This window comes from Nelumbo lutea, chromosome 4, assembly GCF_056320005.1.
Source record: "Nelumbo lutea isolate HS-2025 chromosome 4, American lotus-T2T, whole genome shotgun sequence".
NCBI classification, from domain to species: Eukaryota; Viridiplantae; Streptophyta; class Magnoliopsida; order Proteales; family Nelumbonaceae; genus Nelumbo; species Nelumbo lutea.
Genome location: NC_142687.1, coordinates 100,378,972 through 100,390,628, shown reverse-complemented (window position 1 = coordinate 100,390,628; position 11,657 = coordinate 100,378,972).

Below are 11,657 nucleotides of genomic sequence, written 5' to 3'. Positions count from 1 at the left end.
GCGACCTGGCCGACTTGGACCAGCCTAGCGCATGATCCGGCCAAGCTGCCCATAAGGCGCCCACCGAAAAACCTGGCCTAGACACTGACCTGCCGACTGACACAGGCGCCAGCTTGACGACCTGGTCTAGACACTGACTCGCCCACAGACATAGGCGCTGACCTGACGACCTGGCCTAGACACTGACCCACCGACTGACGCAGGCGCCTCCCTGACAACCCGGCCCAGGCGCCGACCTGGCCGCCTGACACAAGTGCCAGCCTGACGACCTCGAGGAGTTCACCACCGTACCCCGGTTCTGACAGGATGCAACGAGTCTTACCGTTTGGAGGCTTTTCACCCACCTAACCTGCAAGGACTCCGGTATATAAAGACCTCACCCCCCAAAGGGGAGGGGGATGAAAAAAGGGAGGTAACCCCTACTCTCTAGCTCTCTCATATTATCTTCAAAGCTCTCTAGAATAAGAGTGCTAACTTAAGCGTCGGAGAGCCCCCACCGGGAAAATACCCCCGGGACCTCTAATTCAGTTCTCACAGGTCCTTCAGCTCCTGCCGCCTACAAAGAGGAGGAAAAGATGGAGTTCTCGGAGGTCCCTCAGCTCCCGCCACCTACAAAGAGGAGGAAAAGATGGAGTTCTCGCAGGTCTCTCAACTCCCGCCACCTACAAAGAGGAGGAAAAGAAGAAGTTCTCGCAGGTCCCTCAGCTCCCGCAGCTTACAAAGGAAAGAAGACCACCTCATGCTGAGGGCAGTCGGATTGCGCCGCACCAGGGAGCTCCAGCATTCTCTAAGTCACCGGCCGCCTAGTAGGCAGTTCGCCACCAGGCAGTTCGCCACTGAGCAGTTCGCCACCGGGCAGTTCGCCACCAGGCAGTTTTCCACCGAGCAGCTTGCCACCGGGCAGTTCGCCACCAGGTAGTTCGCCACCAAGCAGTTCGCCACCAAGCAGTTCGCCACTAGGCAGTTCGCCACCAAGCAGTTCGCCACCAAGCAGTTCGCCAATAGGTAGTTCGCCACCAAGCAGTTCGCCACCAGGCAGCTTGCCACCAGGGAGCTCGCCACCAAGCAGTTCGCCACCAGGCAGTTCGCCACTAGACAGATCGCCATTGTGCAGTTCGCCATCAAGCAGTTCGCCCCCATGTCACGGGGATAATTGTTGGGGCCCCATGCGGCACTTGAAAGGGGCGAGTAAGCCTACGCAACAAAGCAAACACACAGAAAAAGGCAACAAGATGGAACGCGAATTAGCAAAAGGCTATTTGTATTGCAATAATCAGTGGCAAGCACAAGCACACAACACAGTGTCGAGGGGATCTCGTGCTTAACCTTTACACGCTTATGAACTCACTCGACTACCTACCTCCCCTCAAAGAGTACGTTAAGCTTTTGGGGGAGTGACAATAAGAAACATCAAAAAGGTGAAAAAGAATACTACAGTATTACAATAGTGCCATTGGCAATCCCCCACACAAAAGACATGCATAGCCCACCCATGGCACACATTTGGACGCTGGAGTGGCGGCTGTAGGCATGGTGATTGGCACTTGAAGGCGTGGCGAAGAGAACACTTGTTACAGTCTCCCCCACTCAATTCAGTCTTCATCCTTGAAGACTATCTTCTGTTTGAGGCTTGAACTTGTTGTTGGTGAAAGAAGGTTCTTCGACTGCTCTACGAACCGGGTTTCTTCCAAGGCCCTGATAGTAGGTTGGGTAGATTGCTAGTGGATGTTCTTGATAGTGGGAAAACCTATGGCCAGTCCCTGAGTTATGTCCCTGTTTGGCTGCTTCAAGGTAGGATTTTGACTTGTTCCTGATGGTGGTAGGAAAGTTGGTGGCCAAGGCTGGGTCAAAATGGTATTTTGGATTGTTAGGGTATTGGTTCCCATGCATTTTTCCCCATGGGTGACTCACAAGGCTACTACGGAATTTATCTTGAGGGATGATGTGAATGAGGTCCCTAGATGGCTCGGGTGGCACTCGTTCTCCCCGATGGTTGTGGTAGTAGGCGTGGGCAAAGTTTGATGCGGCCTTGGGTCTTCTGTTGGGCCCACCAGTTGTGGGTGTGTGCGGCTTCTGCTGCAACGGTGGCTTCCACTGCTGTTGTTGTGGTGGCACTGGCACTGACGCTGACTTCTTCCCAGAGTTGCTGCGATCACCTCCTGTTGCAATGGTGGTAGTTGTAGATCTCTCGGCCAACAATGGTGGAGGGTGGTGTTGGAGTTGTAAGGCAGAGACGTGCTTCTTCTTGGTGCTGGCGGTGCCGATCATGTTAACCATGCAAGGTGACTGCTCGTCCAAGATCATCAGGGTGTCGAGGTGAGGCGTCGATTCAGCTTTGGCCTATATCATGAAGTCCATTCCAAGGACAATATTGAAATCATCTATGTGGACGACAGAGAGGTCAATCTCTGCATCCCAGGTACCGCGTTGTAGTCTTACTCGGCGGGCCATGCCTTCAATAGGTTTGGCACCTGTGTTAACTTCTTTGAGCCAGCCAGGCTCTTTGGAAATGGCCAAGTTTAGTCTCCTGGCCTCTACAATGGATATGAAGTTGTGAGTGGCCCCTGTGTCAACTAGGGCCCTGGTTGGCCTCCCGCCAATGGTTACATCAACATACTTTAGTCCTCTTTTGACTGAGGAGGGCTGTTTAGAGGTAGCCCCTTTCTTCTTCATGGCATTGAAGAGTTGGAGGGCGCCCACTCTTGGCGCCTGGGTACTCCGTTCCCCATCACTCTGCTCATCATCACTTAGCTTGGCAATGAGGGCATTCAGCTTTGCTCGCTTTGGGCAATTCCTGGTGAAGTGCTCCTCCCCACAAATGTAGCAAATGGGAGGACGGCTTGGTCTCCCTTGATATCTATTGTTGTAGTAGCTTTGACTTCCTTTTGGCTGCTTCCCCTTGTGGTGCTCGACTGATTTGTGGTTGAAGGGTGGCTTCTCTTTCGGGGGACTAGGTTGTCTATCTCCCCCACTCAAATGTGTGGTACGCGGGCTGGCTGGTCTGCTTCCTTCGTCATCCGACAATCTTTGTTCACTAAGTTGTTCGGCCACGGCCATGGCGGAGGCAAGGTCCTGAACATTGCGTTGTTGGAGCTCGAGCTCGGCCCAGGGCTTTAGACCATCCATGAAGTTGAACAATAAGTCCTTGTCTGACATATCAGTGACTTCTAATGTGAGGGCTGAAAACTCTTTGACATAGTCATGGAGGGAGTCGCCGTGCTTGAGAGTCTTCATCTTGCGACGAGCAAGGTATTCCACATTCTCTGGGTAGAACTGTCTCTTCAGCTCTCTTTTAAAGTTAGCCCAGGTACGGATAACACACGTACCACATTCTATATCAACACACCTTCTGCGCCACCATAACATAGCGACATTGTCAAATACATAGTAGCAGTACGTACCTGAGTCATTTCATCAGTCACATTGGCGGCGGCAAGGTACTGTTCCATTTGCCACAGGAAGTTGTCAAGCTCTCTTGCATTGCGGGTTCCCGAATAGGGGGTTGGCTCCCTAATCTTGATGTGGGAGGGAGTATGTGTAAAGGAAGTGCTGGTTGGATTAGCGATGGCTCTCTTCAGGATTGCACATTCTGCTTTGAGCTCCTCTAATTGAGCTTGGGTGTCGGAGGAGGAACATGCGGCGGACTTCATTGAGGCCCACTCCGCTTTCATTTCATCTAGCTGGGCCTGGACGACCATTGATGTGGAGGTGCTTCTTCTCCATGTTGCCCACTCGTTCTTCATCTCATCGAGCTGGACTTGAAAACTATCAAGCCTGTCTTGGACCTGCGAGTTGGAGGAGCTTGCTTCTTGTTGACGCGCAGTGCTGCAAATTTGCTTGAGCGTGCCATTGATTATGTCTCGGACCTCGTCCACGACTCCACTCAAGCGACCTTCAATCTCGACTAGTGTGTTGTCCATGGCTTCCATGTTTTGATGCAGCTCGTCTATCGAGTCTCGCATCTCACCAATGGTGGCTTCGCAACGTAGCATGCGCAACTCAACGGCTGCATGCTTGTTGGAAGATTTCTCACGTTTGCTGGGCTTCGGTTCCTTATCCTTGCCGATGTCATCGGCGGGCACATCATCGGCCTCATGGGCTGTGGAGAGTCCATGCTCGATCTCCACCACGATGTCCTTGTTGTGCTTCATGCTGTCACTCACGTCGCGGGTCGAATGGCTTAAGAGGAGCTCCGGCTCTGATACCAACTGTCACGGGGATAATTGTTGGGGCCCCATGCGGCACTCGAAAGGGGCGAGTAAGCCTACGCAACAAAGCAAACACGCAGAAAAAGGCAACAAGATGGAACGCGAATTAGCAAAAGGCTATTTGTATTGCAATAATCAGTGGCAAGCACAAGCACACAATACAGTGTCGAGGGGATCTTGTGCTTAACCTTTACACGCTTATGAACTCACTCGACTACCTACCTCCCCTCAAAGAGTACGTTAAGCTTTTGGGGGAGTGACAATAAGAAACATCAGAAAGGTGAAAAAGAATACTACAGTATTACAATAGTGCCATTGACAATCCCCCACACAAAAGTACATGCATAGCCCACCCATGGCACACATTTGGACGCTGGAGTGGCGGCTGTAGGCATAGTTATTGGCACTTGAAGGCGTGGCGAAGAGAACACTTGTTACACCCAGGCAGTTCTCCACCGAGCAGTTCGCCAGTAGGCAGTTCACCACCAAGTAGCTCATCACTAAGGCATGCCACCATCGGGTCAAATAACGAGGTACTTAGCCAAAAAATTTTACATCACAAAACATTGGTACGTGGCCGAAAACGGTTACATCAATTACCAAAAAATATTAAAGTCCCTATTTGGAGTTAATTAGGACTATTAATTTGGATACAATAATATTTTTATACTTTTAAAAAAGTTTCCTTATTTTAAGTAAATCTATCTTCTAAAAATGCTTTTAAATTAAAAATTTTAGGGATTTGGGTCCTTAATGGGGAACCCGTTCCTATTGGGGATTAAGGATGGTGGGTCATTCTTATCCCTAGTGGGGATCAAGGTCCTAAGAAGTGTCATAGTTGGGGTACAGAATTTTTTTTGATCGATATGCATAAATAACTTTATTTATTTTGTTTGTGTATCCATGTGGTTATGTATGTAGGGCTGCAAATAAGTCGGATCACATCCTATTCGAATTCGGATATGATCCAATAAAAGTCGGATTCGGATACCTCCTTTGGTCCTAACAAATCGGATCGAGTCTTAAAAACCAATCCATTTAGTTAACAAATTGAACTCAGATATACCTCGATCTGATTCACCACGACCCAATCCAATTCATCAATTAAGAAATATTATATATTATTTATATATTACATATTACAATATATTATAATATTATATAAATAATATAATATATTATTTATATTATATCATAAATCTTTAATCACCCACAACCTCTCATTCACCCCACACAACCCACATTTACAAATTTGAACATGTAAACACAGAATAGATATGGCCCTACATGGACTGCATGATAGAATAATTTTATGCCCAACTTAAATGATTAGAATAAGGTGTAGATGATGGACATGATGAGAATGTTAGATAGTATATGCCCTTAGCTCCAATCAGATTGATGTATAAATACATTTATTGTAAATGTATAAAAATACATTATTGTTTCATGTTGGTATATGTATGTTTCTTTGAAATTACCCCTTAAATTGGACACTTATGAGACTTGTGTTAGTTTAGAATGTTCTTAACTGTTGGATAGATTTGGGGAATTTATCATGCCAAGGCTGACACTGATGTGCTACCAAAGAAGTTGGGGCAACTTGTCTTAGCTACTAGGGTTATACCCAAAGCACATGCAGTGTATGTTGGGTTGAAACACTGAACTCGGACCATTTTTCAGTTATGCTCTGGACCTTAGAAATTGATGGAAAAATTTGAAAGTTACACATAACCCCTAGACTTGATTATGGTACTGCACTAGGTGTCGAATTGGGTTATTTTTGATATACCAATCAATGAGATCCATTGTGGGTCAAAATTTGAATATGTTGGGGCAATCTGAAAATTCACTTAAGTGGGTGATCATAATGATAGGATTGGCCCCTTTGTCAGATAAAGTGAATGATAGGATTTATACTCTCTCTGATGGAAACCTAAACTGACGATAGTGGATTTTAACTATGTTTAAGATTTGGTTTTGCAATATATATATATATATATATATATATATATATATATATATATATATATATATATTTACTTAAGTCCATTATCCTTGGGTCTTTATAGTATGGTTGAATTTAATGATCATTTAAGTGTAAATGTTGGAACTATTTTAAGCTCATAGTGATGTGTTCAGAGATTCACTGCATTTAGTAGTGAATTTGGCCAAGCCTTTTCACAAAGGTTGGGTTGAACCTATGTGGACTTATGTGAGGTCATTATGGGGTCACACATCATACAAATTAGGCCTAAGTTGGCCATGCAGCACTCTTGGGTCGTGAGCTTTATAGTTGATGGGCCTATGACCCATAATTAATATGATTAATTGACTTATCACATGACAGTTTAAGTTGTCATGTGACATGGGGCTGGGTTTGGAAATGGGTATGGAGCACCTATCCTCTTAAGAGGATAAGGCTTATCTCTTAATAGAGTCCGGATCCAAATTAAATTTGGATAATCTCTTAATTTGATTAAGAGAAGTGTTCCATAAAGAGATAAAAGAAGAAGAGGGCGAATTGGACTAGAAGACCTCTCAATTCTGCCCTCTCTCTTCTTCTTTTGTCTTCCAAGAAACCCTAGTTCGACTACAACTATTTTTGGACTGATAGAGATCGGTTTTCTTCTTATTTTTGCAAGAAAAATTCAGAAGAATTTCATCCTCACCTCCTCAGTTCGACCCAAGCAGTTGGATTGCAGTTTTGCTGAAAACTGCATTGTTGAACTGGCTTCAGGAGTACACTGTGCCATCTTTAGTGGTGGTTGGTTTTATGACTGATTTGGGCATGAACTTCCACCTTGGGATCTGCATTTGTGGTATCCGTATTATGTATACATCTCCCTCTTGATTTGATTTCAAATCTGGTCCGGTTCAGTGCAAGACCGATCATAAAAAATACAGTTTTTCCAAATGTAGGGAATTCAATTCTCGAAAGGATTAGAAAAATTTTGAAATTTCACCCTTAGAGTCCTGGGCGAAATAATAATAATAGTAATAGTAATATAATAAAGGGTAAAAGACTTAAATATACCCTAAATTTTCATAAATTGACTTAAACATGTCCTAAGTTTTTCAAAAAGACATAAATATATCTCGTGAGCTAACCCTATAGGACTTAAACATACCCTCCATCAATGAAAAAGGCCATTTAAAATTTTAAAAACCCTATTTTACCCTTTTTGGGAAGAGGAGAAAAAAATGACAATTAACTACGGAACTGGTTCATCTAATAATGAAGATGTAACATTTTCACTTAAATAAATTGATCGTCAATAGATGGTGTTTCACAACCACATCTCACATGAAATGGCACTACATTTAGGGGAAAACAGGACGATTTTAAGGAGTATAATACTAGTATAGATAGGATAGACTTCGTTAGATTAATGATGGAGACAAATGGAAAACCACAACAACACCAGTTAATGGAGGAGGTGGAGGTGGACCGACATGGCTAAGCAATGCAGTTCTTCAAACAGTAGAACCAGTATGTTGATGGCAATTTCCTACTCTTGACCGACGGCTGATTCTTCAACGGAACGCTAGCGATGTGGGTGGGTGATGATATTTGTGTGTGGAGTGACTCGATGACTGCCGCTGCTATGTCTCTGTCTCACGCAACTTGTCCGATTCTGCCACTGAAACTACTCTGTCTCAGTGGCAGAAAATGAAGCCGGAGGTGGAGGAGATGGACTTGGTTCTTGGTAGAATGCAAAGTACAAAACCGATATATTGGCTCATCCTCTTTATGAGTAGTTTCTGAACCTGTGCATTGCAACTTCCGTTTATCAGATGCCAAGGATTGATATGCACAGCTTGCATAGTTGTAGCATGTATCTCCAAGTACTCAATACTTGATCACGGTATAATCAGCATCTCATTTAACATTGATATGAGAAGGAGGTATTCTTTTGGAAAAGAGAAATTTCTCATCACGAGTGTGGACCAATTTCAAATGAAGACACTAATATGATGAAGATCGCAAATATATCAGATTCAGATGTAAAAAGGAGGATACACAGCACCCCCTTGTTTTGTTAAATATATACAAATAATTGTAAAAGGAATCACATATCATCCACATGAATTTTTAAAATGCAGGATATATTTTGAAAATTTAAAAGAAAATGAAGGTTAAAAAAGTCACAGAATATATTTAAGTCATTTTATAAAACCTAGTGTATGTTTAAGTCAATTTATAAAAACTCAAAGTATGTTTAAGTAATAATAATTGAGTTTCTAGGGAAGAAGAAGAAGGAGCTTATCGTTGATTGCCAATTGATTAGTTGATACCAAACGTCCATTATTGTTGATCAATGATGTTCTAGTAATGGGATTCCTATGATTCAGATGAGAGAGGGTGGGAGCAGTGTTTTTGAATAGTTGTTGATCCGGATGGTCGGACTGTACAACCTAGAAACCGTCTAGGCAACCTGTTCCATTTCACCTTTAACCCATTCTTGGGTAAAAAACCATTGACTTGGTCAGAGAATCATTGACCCATTCGACTTGAACATTTGAGATTCAGAGAGATCTAAATGGTTGTTGTGTTTTCTGTTGCCACCGTGGTCACCGTAACCATTACCGGTGAACGTTGGATTCTCCTCCTCCACCTCCTTCTTCCCTCCTCTTCTTCCTTCCTTCCTTTTCGTTCTCTCCTTCTTTTCCTTTTTTACCTTTTTTCCTTTATCTCCTTTCTTTCTTCCTTTCATTCATTTATTCTCATTCATCATTCATTCATTCATCCATTCTTTCTTTCTCAGCTGACAACCACTTATATATGTCTCTTTTTTCTTATAAAAGACCAAGAGTAATGGAGCCCTAATATTCCAATCTAATCAAACTGCCTGGACCATTTGATTCGAATGGTCGAATTGCTGACCCAAAAACTGGTGGCCACATTGGTTCCATTTTTGAGTCATTTTTAAAACCTTGGGTGGGATGATAGCTCGAATGTGGAAGGGAAGGGGAAATCGTGGTATGCGAGTTTGAAAATGGGGTTCAGGGTGTTTTTTCTTGTCTATTAGTGACTAATTCAACTAGTCAAACACCAGTGAAACCCTGTTAAGACTGACGAGACGATGTGCTTGTATCTCATTGGTGGGTACACCTTTCTGTGAACCAAAGGATCTTGCAAGCCCATTTTTACCAAGCATACTAAATGCATGACCATGCTAAAGTTGCGTTGCTAGACAAGTTGATGGGGAGTAGGAAGCTTGGATAAGAGAGATTGTCCCCAGGGGTGTTCAATTTAGGGGTGGCCACGAGTCAAGCTCTTCACGAGCTATTCGAGCTTGGCTCGGTTTGAGCTCAATTTATAGGCTCGTTTATTAATCGAGTCGAGCTCGAATAGCTACATATAATAATAATAATAATAATAATAATAATAATAATAATATAAAATTATATAAAATAATTTATATAATAAAAATATTTTTTTATTAAACATTTTTCTCAAGTCGAGATTGAGCCAAGCCGAGCTCAAGCTCAAGGTTCTAACTCGAATCGAGCTCGAGCCTTATACTACCTTGACGAGCTGAGCTCAAACTATTCGGCTCGGCTCAACTTGAATATACCCCTAGTTTAAAGTCATATGATAAATTGAAAACCCAATTGAACCAAATTGAATAAGCTAGTTTGGTTTGGTTTTTGTTTTTTTTTTTTGTTTTTGTTTTTTTCTAAAAATCAATTATCAATTTCAATTCGATTTAGCTAAGGTTTTCAATCGAACCGAACAAAAAATTGAACTAATGGTTTTATCTAATTAAGTACATTAAATATATAATATTCTATTGAATACTTTACACTTATTGAATAATAATTATTATCTCTCCTAATGGCCAATTCGGCAATTCCCCAATAATGGGGTTTGGGCCCATTCTAACTTTTAATTAATAATAGTTGATGGAGGGTGATTTGGCCCGACCTCGCAGCACAGGTACACGTGGGCGTGACCTTGCTCAAACAGTGACTCAGCATGACAGCGCAATGAGCATGAACACAACTTGGGGGGGAAAGTCCCACCAAGTATAGCTCGGCAACTCGGCGGGGAAACTACTCGTCAGGAGTCGCCTTACCCGCACCTCCTCCCTGGGGTTAAGGCACTTCGGGATGTCCCGAGTTCGGGATGTCCTGACCTCTCTTAAGGCCCGAGCTCCCCCTAATGGACCTCGGGCCACTCCCAGGCAAGAACGCACTGATACATCTCTGGACACCCCGAGGCATGGACACTTTGGGTCAGCTAGCTCGGCATAACCTGCTACAGGCAGCTCATCACTCAAGAGACAGCCCAGCTCAGGGTGATTCGCGGAAGGGCAGTTTGGTATACCACAGGAAAGCTTCCTGCTCGACCGCCGTACCCGACAAATCTGTGGATAGCAGACATGTCCCTCGTTAGATAGCGTCGCGCCTGTCACCTTCAGAAAGGTGTCTCGTGCCTGACAGGCACGTACCCTGCAATGATGGCCCCGCGTGTGCCACCTCAGCCTTGCCTGTAACGGCTGTGGCAGACTGACAGTGGCAGTTATACCTGCCCTGTCAGAAGTCAGAGGGCCTGAAGCAATGGAATTCGGTTATAAGGGGATCATTCTCAAGGAACAAGGTATCTTCGAATCACTTGTACAACCTTCACTCTTAGCCTTCCGTTTCCCTTCTCTTCTTGCATACAGTACTAACTTAATCATCGGAGCGTTCGCATTGGGAAACCCCCTGAGAGTTCTTCTTCTTTCCTCTCGTCTCAAATACCTCTCAGGAGCCACACGAGTGCCAGTTAGAAGTGACCGGATCGCGCAACATCAATAATTAATTAAATTATCTAAAGACTTTTAACAACTAAAGTATTAAAACCTTGACTAATTATGGTTCATTAGTTGTTTGTGAATAATGAGTGTAGTTGTTTTAATAAATAATCACTAAAGTGTTCATTAAATGAGTGTAATTGTATTAATTATGTATTAAAACCTAGACTAATTATTAAAATCTAGACTAAAGACTAATAATTAATTGTTTATTAATTATTAATTCGAACAAAAAACTAAACCAAATTGAAGTAAAATTGATTAGGGTCGGTTTAGTTCTAAATTCTAGTTCATTTTGGTTCAGTTGGGAAAGATGTCAAATCGAATAATCAGTTAGGTCTTAGGACTTAACAAAATCGAATCGAACCAACCGATTACACACCCCTATTGCTATAAAATTAGGATTAACTAGACATGATGGCCATTCAAAGGACTGTAGAACCATTGATAACGCTGCACACAATTCATAAAATACATATATAAAATACACGAGTCCAAAATGCTGTGATCCCATAATTGATTAAATGTATCCCTAATGTTTAAAAATTGACTAATGGTACCCGTATTGTTTCTAACAACTAAAAGATAAATCTACTTTTTTATCGCTTATTTTAATGCATATGTGCGGATTCACTCAACTGAACAA